This window comes from Misgurnus anguillicaudatus, chromosome 11 (genome assembly GCF_027580225.2).
Source record: "Misgurnus anguillicaudatus chromosome 11, ASM2758022v2, whole genome shotgun sequence".
NCBI classification, from domain to species: domain Eukaryota; kingdom Metazoa; phylum Chordata; class Actinopteri; order Cypriniformes; family Cobitidae; genus Misgurnus; species Misgurnus anguillicaudatus.
Genome location: NC_073347.2, coordinates 24,725,001 through 24,739,459, shown reverse-complemented (window position 1 = coordinate 24,739,459; position 14,459 = coordinate 24,725,001).

Here is a 14,459-nt window from a genome sequence, read left to right as displayed (position 1 = left end):
AGGATTCCCCTAGCACCTACGCCGTCGGGGTATGAATGTGTGAGTGAATGTGTGAATGTGAGGCAAAATTGTAAAGCGCTTTGGATGGCCATTGGTCTATGAAAGCGCTATATAAATGCAGTCCATTTACCATTTACCATTTACCATGAAAGCATGGTCAGTACTTGTTAGTTTGGCTAATTACGGATCATTCGCTATGCTAAAAATTGCCAATTTATGGTCACTGTTTTGGGACTGCTATCATTCCTATTTACTTTAAATCCCTTTCTTCCTTTTCCCACCTCTCTGTCTCACTATATATCACTTTAAATCCTCATGGTGTTGAAAAGCACCATCGAAAAATTACCCAGCTTGCTAAGGCCTCCAGGTTAAATAAAAAGTGAATAAACATATACCATCACCTTTTCTTCCTCCCCCTATCGCTCTGGAGAGATATGCAGGGCAGCGTGCGATCATCTTACCTGAGAGAGATGGATGAGGTGATGAGAGAGCGCAGGGAGGAGGCAGAGAAAGGGGAGTAGAGAGGACCTCCCAGGGGAGACGGATCAAGGTTCAGACCGAAAGATAGTGGGGCCGCTTACACCTCTATAAGTGCTGTGATTACGTGAAAACATAGTCAGGCTGTCTAAAGTTTCACATCAACAGCTTGACAAGATCAGAGAAATCTGAAGGGCGGCATGCTCATCTGTCACTGACTGAATGTTTTTAAGAGACCGTACACTCTCCCTGTACCTTTATTTTCTGGAGTCATAAATGATAAATGATGCAAATATTTCCTGTTAACCCATGATTAAATACTCCAGGACTCGGATCTCTCATCGTTTACGCTGCGCTTTCAATATTCCTGAAATTGTAGAAACGACAGATCGGGCTGTAGTCACTCATTCCATTTATTTTTACTGAGGATTTTCGAATTGTGATATTATTTTTTAAAGAATGTTTAGTTAGTCATTTATCTTAATTTCTGCTTGTCAGTGAAATGCTTTTAGTCTTGCCTTCCAGGGAAGGTTTCTGGAGCTCAGAAGCTCTCGGCCCCCTCTTCTGCTCATCATCAGCGGATGATCTGTTCATCATGAGTTTACATGTGATGAAGAACAAACTCCTTTTGTTCTTTTGGGTTCACCATATTTTTAGAAATGTCTCTTGAGATGTTATGTTCAGACTGCTGCCAAACCCTTAGATTCCTTTTGTGTGTTTTGTTTGTGTGCAGCTGAGCTCAAGTACATAAGTACATAATAAATACAGTTTGGTGACATATTTTATGAAGCATTAGAGGCTTACGTTCAGAAATCTCAGCCTTTCATCTTACAAACAATAGGCATAAACATAAATGAAAGTAAATTCCTCGAATGCCTATATACCCCAATTCTGATTCTGATTTGTTGAATGAAAATGCATTTCATGTTAGTAAAAACTAATTTTTTAAACCTCTTTAGTTTCCCGGACAAGGTTTAGATTATGCCAGGACTAGGCCTTAGTTATATTAATGATTAAACATACACTGTAAAAAAAATCCGTAGAAATTACAGTGTTGTTGCAGCTGGGTTGCCAGTAACTTACCGTAGATTTAAATTTATGTTATTTACTGGCAACATTTTGTTCAAAGTTAAATGAAAATTAAACATTTACAAGTCTTTGTCTTTACAGACTAAAACAAAAAACAGCATCAAGCAAAACATTCTGGGAAACAAAATCCGAAGCAAAAAAAAAAAAACAGAAAAAGGTTGATGATGATTTCTGGTTCCCAGAATGCTTTGCATGAGGCTGTTATTGTATAGCTTTATTCTGTAAAGATAAAGACTTATTAATATAAAAAATGTATTTAATTTTGAACAAACTCTTGCCAGTAAGTAACATAAATTTAAATCTACGGTAAATTACCGGCAACCCAGCTGCAATAACATTGTAATTTCTACGGATTTTTTTACAGTGTACCTTGCAAAAAAACCCCACCAAAACAATACTAGTGTGCATCTTGAGACAAAATAATGTCACTGATAGATGTTAAGATATGTTCGTGCAAGATGTTTTTAAATTAAGGCAGCTTAACTTCGGACTAGTATAAGGATTAGAACTCTTTCAGTAAAAGGTAAAAGAAAGTAAAAATTGTAAGCAAAATGAAGGTTAGCACTGCGGTTAGCACTGCTCCCACCGACCTTTTATTGGAAACGAAAGACAGTTTTAAGCCGTATTTTGCACTTTTTGTTTTTACTTTGTGCTCATTGCCAAGACATCTCGACCCCCCCCCCCCCCCCATTGTGAATTTGTTAGAGCAGATATAATGAAGAGGATTACTTCTGTCAGTTTGACGTTTAGCTCTCATGAAAGATTTATCCACGTTTATAGTGGAAATGTAACAATTTGGCAGTTTCTATGTTTTCATGTGTCTTGCGATTTTAATTGGTCTCATTTTGAAGTTCTGGTTTCTATGTTCTTGTTTTGTTTCTCGCTCTTGATTGTACCCAAGTGTTTCTTGTTTGTTAATTACTCCGTGTGTGTACAGTATGTATAGCTCTCTTGTGTGTGTTTGACTTTCATAGTTCTTCTGCGTTGTTGGCTGTAGCGGTTGGTGAGTCATTGCTATTGTTTCTCAAGTTTCTGTATCTTGCCTTAACATTTATTTTTCAATCTCTGCATTTAAATCCTCAATTTTGCATTTTGTAAGTTCAAGGTCACGGAGTGCCATACACTGTAAAAAAGTAGAATTAGAGTAAATGTTAAACAGGCACTCTTTTAGAAAAAGTGAGGTAGGTTCAAAACTTGTCACTTAGACAGTACCTTTTCAAAAAGTACACTTAAGTACTACCTAAAAGGTGCATATTTGTATATGAAAAGTACACTTTGTACCAAAATGGTATATATTTGGACCTTTTAAGAGGTAACATCCTAGTGACCACTTTTGGTACCTTTATTTTGGATAGGCCAGGGTACCACAAGGGTCGGCGTACAGTACTTCAAGAGAGGTGCAAACCACCAGATGAAATCCTGCATACAGCCATGCATGAACCATGCCACCAGCTCCTCCTTAAAGGGATACTGTAGTTCACCCAAAAATGAAAATAATGTCATTAATGACTCATGTCGTTCCAAAACTCGTAAGACCTCTGTTCATCTTTGGACAGTTTAAGATGTTTTAGATTTAGCCCGAGAGCTTGTTGACCCTCCATTGAAAATCTAGTAACGGTGTACTGTCCATGTCCAGAAAGGTAATAAAAACATCATCAAAGTAGTCCATGTGACATCGGTGGGTCGGTTGGAGTGTGTTGAAGCATCGAAAATACATTTTGGTCCAAAAAATTGCGACTTTGTTTAGCATTGTCTTCTCTTCCGGGTCTGTTGTGAATCGCATGCGCAAGACTAAAGTCACGTGCCTGCAGTGACGCAGATGACGTGTTATCCTCAGACATGTTTGTGAAGTTTGTTTTTTTCAAACTTTCAGCATGCGTCTCCCTCAGACTGTAAACGAAGCCCGGGTGCACAAACCCCCCCCAAAAAAACAGCTGGGGCGCACCATAACACGTCAGCCGCTTCGTATGTCATCCGCTTCCCTGCAGTCACGTGACTTTAGTCTCGTAAATGCGCATCACAATAGACACGGAAGAGAAGACAATGCTATAAAGTTTAATTTTTAAAGAATTTTTAAAGAAGAAAGTTGTAATTTTTGTTATTTGTAGACCAAAATGTATTTTCTATGCTTTAACACATTCTGGCTGGCCCTCTGATGTCACATGGACTACTTAAATGGTGTTTTTGTTGCCTTTCTGGACATGGACAGTATATCGTATGTAGATATTCAATGAAGGGTCAACAAGCTCTCGGACTAAATATAAAACATCTTAAACTGTGTTTCCGAAAATGAACGAAGGTCTTAAAAGTTTGGAACGGCATGAGGGTGAGTCATTTATGACATTATTTTCATTTTTGGGTGAAAGAGATAAATATTCAAAAATAAATATTCTGTCATCATTCTTATCATTTAATCATCATTTACATCATTTACTCACCCTCCAGTTGTTCCAAACCTGTATAAAGATATTTGTAATTAAGCAGGAAGCAGGAGCACAACTTACTTCCATAGTGGGAAAATCTAGTATTTTCCCCTACTATAGAAGTCAATGGTGCTCCAAATCCTCCAAGTCACAAACATTGTTCAAAATATCTTAATTCGTATTCAGCAGAACAAAAAATCATACAGGTTTGGAACAACTTGAGTTAATGATGACAGAATATTAATATTTACATGAACTATTCCTTTAATAGCTTTTAGATCATCAACCTTGCTACTTTCTAATCCAACATTAGAAGAAAGCTCTGTCGTGTTACTTTCGTTTCTAGATTTTCTATTTGTTTATCAATCAAACAAACCTTTTTGGCAGAACAGTTTGCGACGTCGCCTGCTGCGCACATGTTGATGTTCTCTCCTGAGGTCTGGCCTGCGTGTTGATGGATGCTCCGAGAACAACAGTTCCTACACGGCCAGGCAAAAAAACCAACCACACTGGACTGTAAACACGGGACACCAGGCCAAACAACAGAGACCACGAACTCAACACTTGAGAAAGTCTTTCAGCAGCATCATATGCAGAATAGCAAACATCTGTCCACCCCACTTAACCAAGAAGGCCAAATAAATCCATACTACACTCCCAACCAATCCTGCTTGAGGCTAGTTTTCAGGGTAGAAGTGCTTGATCTGGACTAGTATTTGTGGTCATTGTCTGGCAGGAGCCAACAGAAGTGCTGTATATTTATCTGAACACTTTGTTTAGTCTGTTCATCTTCCATTAGAGCTTTTTTCTTACCGTTAATGATGCTCTTGTTTATATATGACGGTCATTTGCCCTTTTTGGAAGGCGGAGGATTCGTATAAAAGACTACTGTACTAAAGTCAGGTTTACTGGAAATGGAGTAAGTGGAGATATTTAATAGAGTGGCATCAGGTGGCTTCTGTAGATCAGATAGTGATGTTACCAAGTTCATCAGGGTTGTTTATGGAGAAAAAGTGCATGGGTGAGTCAACAATCCATTTGAAGTCTTTCAGCGCTGTTTTAAGTGTCCCAGATGCATCTTATGTAGTTGAGAGAATTCCCAATGTGTGCTGTAATGTTTATTTCAATTTGTATAGGTTATTTTGATGCGTGTAGTCTATTTATTCTATACAATTATTAAAGGACGCTGTACAGCACATGGCAAATAAACACTGCCCCCACTATCAGTCCAAAGGGAATAAAGTCCTCTCAGATCTTGAAGATGTTTTGAAATGTCGTACAAACTGTTCTGGGAGCTCGCAAAATTCGTCTCTCACCTGCTTCGACAACAGGCTGTCCTCTGCAGTTTGCATTGTCGCTCTGTGAGAACACAGAGCAAAGAATGGAAAAGGAAGAAAGAGGAGGTCATAACAGAAACCAGAGCTAAATTCTCTTTGTTCTTTGCTCTTTTTTCATTCGAGATTAGTGCGGGTGGGTTCTCGAGTGTTTACGAGTCTTTGTTGTCATGGACGACGTGGCCAGTGGCCGACAGATTTCACTGACAGTAACCCAGGCAGAAATGCCAGCCATAAAGACTCCAAACATAACAAACCAAGCAGAAACAGCTGTACAGCGCTCTTACGATGTCTTCGCTTCAGTCCAGAAACATCTCTAACGCACTTGTGACCATTACGAGTGTGCATAATCCAACCACAGCCTGAAGAACCTCCTAATGAACTGTACGTGCCAAACTCAAGATGATCGACAAGCTCTCGAGCACCCATCGTACGCTGAGGCCGGTGGATTCTAGGAAGTGTTAAGGTCTCAATTCAACGGTCGTGGTGATTTGTTTTTAATTAGGCATTCATTCGGCATGACGTTTTTTCCTCTTTGACTGGTTACAAGTCATTTTGAAACCTTAGTGAGTGTAACGGTTGTTCATTTAACAGCATGCATGCTGAATTAGTCCAGTCATCCATCCATGGCCTATTGCATCTATCTTCTGTACAACAGATTCCATTAGGTGTTCCTAATGTGAAAGTTATTCCAGGGCCAGATTTCTTCTTTTAACTGCTGGGTGAGAGATCAGATGAAGCAATGCTCGTCAGATAAGTCACTTTGTAAAAAAACGCATCTATTCTCCTAGAAGACATTTGCTTTGCGCTGATCGGCACACAGTGTATTCTTGACAGGGACCAGGCCTATCTGGTTCTCTTTGAACAATAGTAAAGTGTTGTCCAATAAAATCCTGAAATGTGCTTTTCCTAGCTGGTGTCCTGAAGTGGGGTGGAGCGCACGCAAGAGATGGAGACAGGCCACTTTTAAGAGCTCTTTACGAGCCCCCAGAGACCCTTGATTGTGCCGTGCCAGGGCAGAGGACATCCAAAGAGCAAATCCAGGCCCTTTCCCAAAACTCCAGAGGTGCAGTCTACTGCAGTTACATGGGTTAGGTAAGAACGCATGGCCATTATCTCAAATCTTCAGTTAGTATGGATACTGGATGGTGTTTGTGTTTTTTACGACAGTCATTGTAATATTCAGATATTATTTCATTTCAAAGGAAAAACTGTTGCAGGTCTATGTGTGATTAGGCTCATTTTTATAGATGACAACCATAACAGACAGTACACAAATCGCACAAAAACAGTTGTCCACTGTTAGAAATCATGGAAAAAAGATGTCACTGGGGCAGTAAGCTTTGGTACTAATATGTATCTTTATGGTACTAAAAAGCTTTCTTTGGTACCAATGTGTACCCCTGATGTACTAATAGGAATTCTTTTTGAAACAATCCAAAAATTAAATGTTGAATTTACTTTTACATAAAAATGTGTCAACAGGTTCCACACAATTTAAAACAAGTAATCTCAACAAACAATAATTTAGTTCATTTTACAAAAGATGTTCAAGTAAACTTAATAAATCTTATTAGTGTCAACAGACAACAATTAAGTTACAAGAAAAATTTAATTAATGATGACAAAAAATGATTACATGTCTGCGCGGAACTTAACTTCCGGTCTCTGTTTGTTTGTATGGCCTGACTAATTGCTAAACTGAACTCTTGAACAAATACCCTGTAGAAAATAACTAATGTTTTGGTTTCCTATAAAGACGAGGGAAGATGGCGATCATCTGGTGCTACACTTCTGCAAAAGGGTGCCAGAACAAAAATTACCCATAATACACTGCAATATCATCAGCCAATAAGATGCCAGTCTGTATTGGTTTTATTAATCTGATAATTTTACAAAAAAGTGTTAGGTTGGTCAAACAAAGAATTTTTAACTAAAGCTGACAAGACACTTTTCTGTTGAATTAACTTAATTAAATTAAGTTCACATTGTAAATAGATTTTTAAAGTAATTTCAACATGAAAGGATTAAGTAAAATTGGCAAAAGTGAAAATTATTTTTGTGTAAAGGGTGGAAATTATTTTTGAGTAAAGGGTGCAGCCTGGAGGTCTTCACGGGTCCACTTAGATCCGAAAACCCAAGGTCCGACCCGAGACCTGAGCGGGTTCGGGTCTAAAAGTTTCAAGTTTGCCTCGGACACGGGTCAGGGAACACTGAAAAAATAATTAAAATTTTGTAAATGTAGCTTAAATAAATTGATTGCAACCACTCACCTTAACAAAATGGAGTAAATTGAATGAATAATTTTTTTCAGTGAATAATACTGGCAACATCGGGTCTCGGGTAATTTCAAACGAATGTGTTTTTGCCGAACGACCCGAGACGACCCGAACATTTGCATGTGTGTGTCAATGTCCTTTTTATACCTCTCCTCTGTTTGCCAAGAGCACTTGTAGGTTAATTTTCGTTGAGACACACATGTCAGTTAATTTTAAATGTACATTTTATTGGTTACCTTGGTGTCGTCATCATATAACTGCTGTCTGGGGTTGCAGACTGAAAACACATCGGTGCCATTTACATTCGGGTCCGGTTGGGTTAAAAAAATTGCCACTGGTTTGGGTCGGACTCGGGTCTAATTTGTCTTCGGTCAGGTCTTTCTTTAAAAAAAAATTATGCATGTCGGGTTCGGGTAAAAAGTGATTCGGTGCATATTTTGACAATTTTTCTGACAGTGTGTAATCGTGCTTGTGTACAGTACCGATTCAGTCTTCTGTTGGTCTTTGCTTTAATGTTTTTATGAATGATGGATTTAATTTATAGATTTATAATTTTATTAAATGAACTTTGATAATTAAACCTCACCAGACGTAGAATCCAAACAACTATGTTAAACATTTAGCTTGTGATGGATTTTTAAGGTCTTTCTTCATCATCTACTTAAAAACAGGTTCCTCAATAAGGATTTTGTGTGTGCGTAAGACATAGTTGGTTCAAATGAATATAGTAATTTTGATCAAATAAAATGTAATAGAAATCACTAATAATATACAGTTAAAATGTAAAAATCTGTGAAATTAAATAATTGCATCAACAGCTGTAAAATATTTTATTAAAGCAGTGGTTCTCAAATAAAATATACTAAAGCTTGCAATGACAAATGTATGTTCATTACAAAAATAACAGAACAATAAGAAATATCTTGGTTGTTTTAGCATATTTTAATGCTTGATTTGTCTTATTTTAAATAATTATAAATCATCTTGAGGCCCCTTGGAAATCTGTTTAGGTCTATTTGTGGGCCTGATTGAGAAACACTATATTAAAGTATACAAATATATTTTTACAATTTTAAATAAAAAAGCATTAACTTATTAACTTTGACATCTTTTTGGATCTTCATAGAGCATATAAAGAACAATTTTACCATATTAGCCAGCTATGCACGCTAGCTGTATTGCCTCATGCATTCTGATGCTATAAAATCTATGAGAGTAGGTTTCAGAGAGCAGAAAAGTGAGCTTGCTTCCTGTGTTTATAAACAGATGTCTTTGTCATCTCTTACAGCTTGTGACAGTTTAGAACAGCCGAGAATAGCCAAGAATGAGCCGAGTGTTAATTTAAGGAGGTCTATACATGTTAAAGTGAGGTTAAGAGTAAAAGATCTTCCTGCCTGCCTGAAGTCAGTGATTACATTTAACATTTACTGCCAAACCCGACCCGAGTCTTATGCGCTCTTTCCACGCTTCACCTCGGTTGTTTCATAGAAGCACAGAAACATTAATTACAGTACCTGACTTTAGTTTAGTCAAGTGTCTTTTTACCAGAATCGTCAAAAAGCGTGACTATTTTGGTGGGCTGTTATAGGGAGTTACAGTAGATAGGAAGAGAAAGGAAGGAATGGGAAGGAAGAAGGTAGGATACAGGGGTTTGCGAAAAAAAAAAAAACAGTTTGTCAGGAAATTTATTCCACATGTAGCCATGCAGGAGCGCTCAGTCACGCAGACAGTCCACCCCTGTTGAGCTGCGGTGGTCAGGGAACCCTGTTATTAACCTGAAGGGGTGACGGGTAAAACCACTTCCGTATGGGGGGTGCGGGTGTGAGGTCCATAACAGAAGCCGTGTGAGGGACAATTTTATTTGCCGGAGAGATAACAGATGAGACATTATATATGTCATGTAAAAGACATTGATAAATAACATGCTGTCAAACTGATCCACAAAAACATCTTTTCAAGCCTATGAATGCCGTGATACGTTCAGTTCATTTTAAATGTTGGTTTTGCAGTAGTTTTTTTAAAAAAACTTAACTTTAAAGGCATGAAATACTGTGATTTTTTAAATTATTTTATATTCAGAAATTAAAATCAAAATTACTTTGTGACTAAATCTAGGCTAAAGTCTCAATATCTATTTATGAGACAGGAGCATCAAATGATTTCAGTTTTGACTTGACCTTACTCAGTCAATATTAAAGATGTTAAGGTTATATTTTTACAGAATGTTCTTTACATTATGTATGATGATTTTATGTAGAAAACAGTAAACCACAAAAAAAAAGACTTTAGCAGGCTGCATGTTTTATTTATATATTTCTTAGAACTATTTTTATGTAGCTATTGAACCTCACATCCACCCGAAACACATTAAAATGTGCAGTTTAATTGAAATCAGTAAAGAACGAGCTCATGCCTTTAAAGAAATTTTGTGTAATAGTGAATGTCAACATTTGACAGAAACAGGGCATTGCAGCATCACAACCCACACGACACAAGCAGATGAACATTTGAAGATAAAAGAAAACATACACTTCTGAAAGAATGCAGTGATAGTCGGGCGGAAATGCTTTACGACTGGGAATCATTGGTTTGGTTAGCGTCTCTGGCATGCAAACCGCAGAGCAGTGCTTTTTACAGGACCAGAAACATGTTCAGTGCTACACACAATCACAACCCCCCTTACTGTTTTCCGCGCTTAAAAAACGCACCCAACTTCAAACGCATTTTACGTCGTTTTTAATGAGATATTTATCTCGATAGTGATCTTGCATTTTAAGAAAAGCACATATTTCAGGGGTCATTGCGATCACACGTTCAAACAGAAATGATGGTGATTGGGCGAAAACGCCAGCTCACAGGTGCTCTGCTTATCCAATCAGGCGTTGAAAAAGTAAATTGTGGTAAATTTTCGCATCGATCATAAAATCTTTGTATGTATGTTTCTCATTGGACACCTACGGGGTCAGCAGTGACTTGGTTTTTTGGCCGTTGAGAATAAAGCTGGAAAAGTACTTATGCGTGATTATGAAGTCATTGCATAGAACCGTATCATCAGATCTTGAACAAGTTTCATCTGGATTCGCTGAAGGCGTGACGTGCAGAATTTTTGGATAATTTTAACAATTGATCAAATATTAATCAAAATGTATGGCCTTATTTTGCATCAGAGGAAGAAAGTAAAAACGAAAGAATGTTTAACCAAAGAGCAGTGTTTGGCCAGGCTGTGGAGATCTGTATTTAATTTAGAATTCCTCTGTGCTATAGACAACACAAAGGAAAAAAAGGCTACAGGCAAATGTTCGAGCAACCATCTTGTTGCTTTTCTATTCTACCATTAACCCACTTTATCCAGAGCCTGATGAAAGGCACAGGAAAGCTAAAAACAGTGGGAAAACGTATCTAGTGTCCTGTTCTTTTCATCTGATGGCCTCATGTTTAACAGGATCCTTTGGCACAGTCTTTGCACTGTGTGTAGATCTAAAGGCAGTTTATATCCTGAAATTGCGGTGGTCATTGCAATTGAATTCATTGAGATTTATTTGAATATGAATGTATTGCCTTTTAAAGGTGCAGTGTGTAATTTTTAGAAGGATCTCTTGACAGAAATGCAAAATAATATACAAAACTATAATATATGGGGTGTATAAAGACCTTTCATAATCAACTGTTATGTGTTTATTACCTTAGAACGAGACCTTTTTATCTACATACACAGAGGGTCCCCTTACATGGAAGTTGCCATTTTGTCCCGCCATTTTTCTACAGAAGCCCTTAACGGACAATTTTTTTACTAAGTTGTCTTCGACGATGACATGTTTGTCCGGTGGCAGCTACCGTAGCTTCTCTATGTGTTTCAAAAGCGAGGGGTGAGCAGTGGACTACCACGTTGGTTGCAATTCGCAACCTTACCACTAGACTAAAATTTACACACTGCACCTTTAATATAAGTTATTTTTGTAGTCACCTGTAGTTTAGGATCTTAATTCTCCACTGGTTCATTTTCAGAAGTAAAAAGAATCTGCTGATTAGGGTGGATTGGGATATCAATAAAAACACACTGTGCAAAATTTTGAATTGTTCCTATAATATCTAGAGGTTACTCAAAGCCTTCGAATATTTCAGAAATCACATATTCTTGCAAATACTGTACCATTTAAAAACGAACAACACACATAAAACTTGCTTTTTGGAGGTAACTTTGTTCCAGTTATTTCAGTCTCTTCTGATCCGAGTAACCATATAGCGGACTTGCTTCGTGTTGCTTTAGCCATTGTCTCAGTGTATATTGTCTATTGTGCTTCATTTACATTGAAGCTTTCTTGCTTTGAAAGACATATCACAACTAAAACAAGAGTTTTAACTGCATGGGGCATGGTCAAATAAGTTTATATTATTAAACAATTATACATGCTAGCACAAAGTATCACATAATACCCGAATGTGTTAAACCTCAAAGGTCTGGAGTAACCTCTAAATATTAATTAATATTGGAAATTTTTTTTATTGATTTATTTATTCAAACATATGGGGTGAGAGCATGAACTTTTAAAAGTTGAAAAATAAGGACCACCCTGTGATTCATTATTGATATATTTTGTTCAATTTGCAATAATATTGCATTTCTTGATGTTTAGTGTAGTTATTAAAAACCATAGGCTATATGAAGATGTAATGCATTTTTTTCTCTTTCATCTGCATTGGAATCTGATGTGTCACACAATTATTTTTGTTTAGCTCATTTTGAGATGATATTGAATAAAAAGAATATATGTAAGGTAAAAATATTAATAATAGTGTGTTAAAATATTGTATTTTTAAACCAATCCCCCAGATCTAATTCTGCATGTGGCTATGCATGTACATGTGTGTGAGCATGTTTCCAATCCTTCAATATTAGACGCAGACTCTACGTGTTGATTGTAGTGTTGTCTGCTATGCATGGGGTCAAAGGTTACAAAGAAGTCTGAGCTTTACAGATTCTGTGTTGTGTTAAACGTAAGCATTGTGCTCAAAGCTTAACAACAGGAAATTCTGTTAAAGCACAACACACATCACATTTTTTTTTCTTTCACACCATTTATAATGTTATCCAGGACGACTACATATATCAGAATTTGATGCCTTCCAGACGTAACGCTAATGTGTTCGCCCACAGTCGGCAGCAATGAAACCAGCACCAGGCTAAAACCGTCTTTATAGGATGTGTGTGGATAGATTTCACATCTGGAAATGCAAACCCAGCACAAGAAATCTCCTGTATTGTGTTTTAGTTACTAGGCAATGGTCAGTTCCGGCTGTTTAATTTGATTGGCCAATGCACGTTACAAGAATGCTAATATTTGGTATAACATCACTGGACTTTTTTATTCGGAACCTAATTTGAATCATTTTGACTGGTAAAGTTTTGTTGACAAGGTACAGAGTTCAAACTAGTGCTGTTTGGAAATAACATACCCCTGGATATACCAATGTTTGCCAGGTCAGTATTACTAGAACAGTAAAAGATGTTTAGAATTTAGCTTGAGGCATCTACAGTCTCAAAGAGGAATGGAGCTACATGATGGCATAAAAAACATGTTTGCAGGGTTCCCACAGGTCCTTGAAATCCTTGAATGTTTGTGAATCTGGGGGACAAATTCAAGGCTCTGGGAAGTTTTTGAAAATATACATACATAGATACAGGTCATTAAAAGTGCTTTTTCTGCAAGAAGTTTTCTGGAAAAAATCCATATTATTATGTAGTTTAGGATAATATCATAAAATTTCAAAACTTTTTAAGCACACATGCTAAACTGTTCACTTTAAATGCTTATATTTTCTGTATGCAAATGTTGATTCATACCAAAATGCTTTTCTGCATAGTCGTGTTTGACACATGAAAACGTCTCGGGTTACGTATGTAACTCTTGTTCCCTGAGAAGGGAACGAGACGCTGCATCTCCCTTGCCATAATTCCTGCGTCTCTGTAACAACGTCTTTGGCAATATTTCAGATGCCGATATACTTCCTGGCTCCCACGTCACCCTGTCTTTGTCGTTAAGGCTCCGCCCATTGGTTGAATTTGATATACACATTCAGACGCACTTACCCCTGGAGGCGTCCCCAAAGTGTCACCGAGTGACGCAGCGCGAGTTCCCTCGAAAGGGAACTGTAACAAGGTATCGTAAAAGGTAACACGATTGCTCTCACTTAAAATGTGTCCCCACATTAATTCCTTGAATTTGAGGTAATTGGACCTGGAAAGTCCTTGAAAGGTCCTTGAATTTAAAGTTAACTAAGATGTGGGAACCGTGAGGATGGTTCCATAAAGAACCTTTAACAACCTATTTTTGATTGAACCTTTGACCCAAAATAACCAAAAATGGCTCTCTTGTGGCATCACTGCCAATAAAACATTTATTTTTATTTTTAAGAGTATACGTTTTCTGTGCTTCTTGCATGTCAGTCAGATGGCTCCTCCCTAGTGGGCGGGTCTTATACGGAATAAGCTGCTGCTGGACCAGACAGTAATTAAGTCAAAAGTCTGGCTACCATCTTGATAGATCAAAGCTTTGAATGCGTATCTTTATTTCAGCTGTTCTTCACTTATCTGCTGCAACATTTCAAGACCAATGAAAATCTCGTTCAGGAGGTAGTGAAGGACTTCTGATTCTGAAAAAACACACAGTGACCCTTATGGCTGTCTGTGGTCTTATTGCTCAGTTTAATCACTCTGTCAGTAGCTGTGCTTGTTCCAAAGTGGCCAGACTATTCTCATCATTTTCCTCAACTGCTGCTCCCTTGGCCCTGACCCGTGCAAACGCGTCTGAATCGCAGGGACCTAATTAGTGCATTGCTCTTTTTCCCCTCTGTGTTTT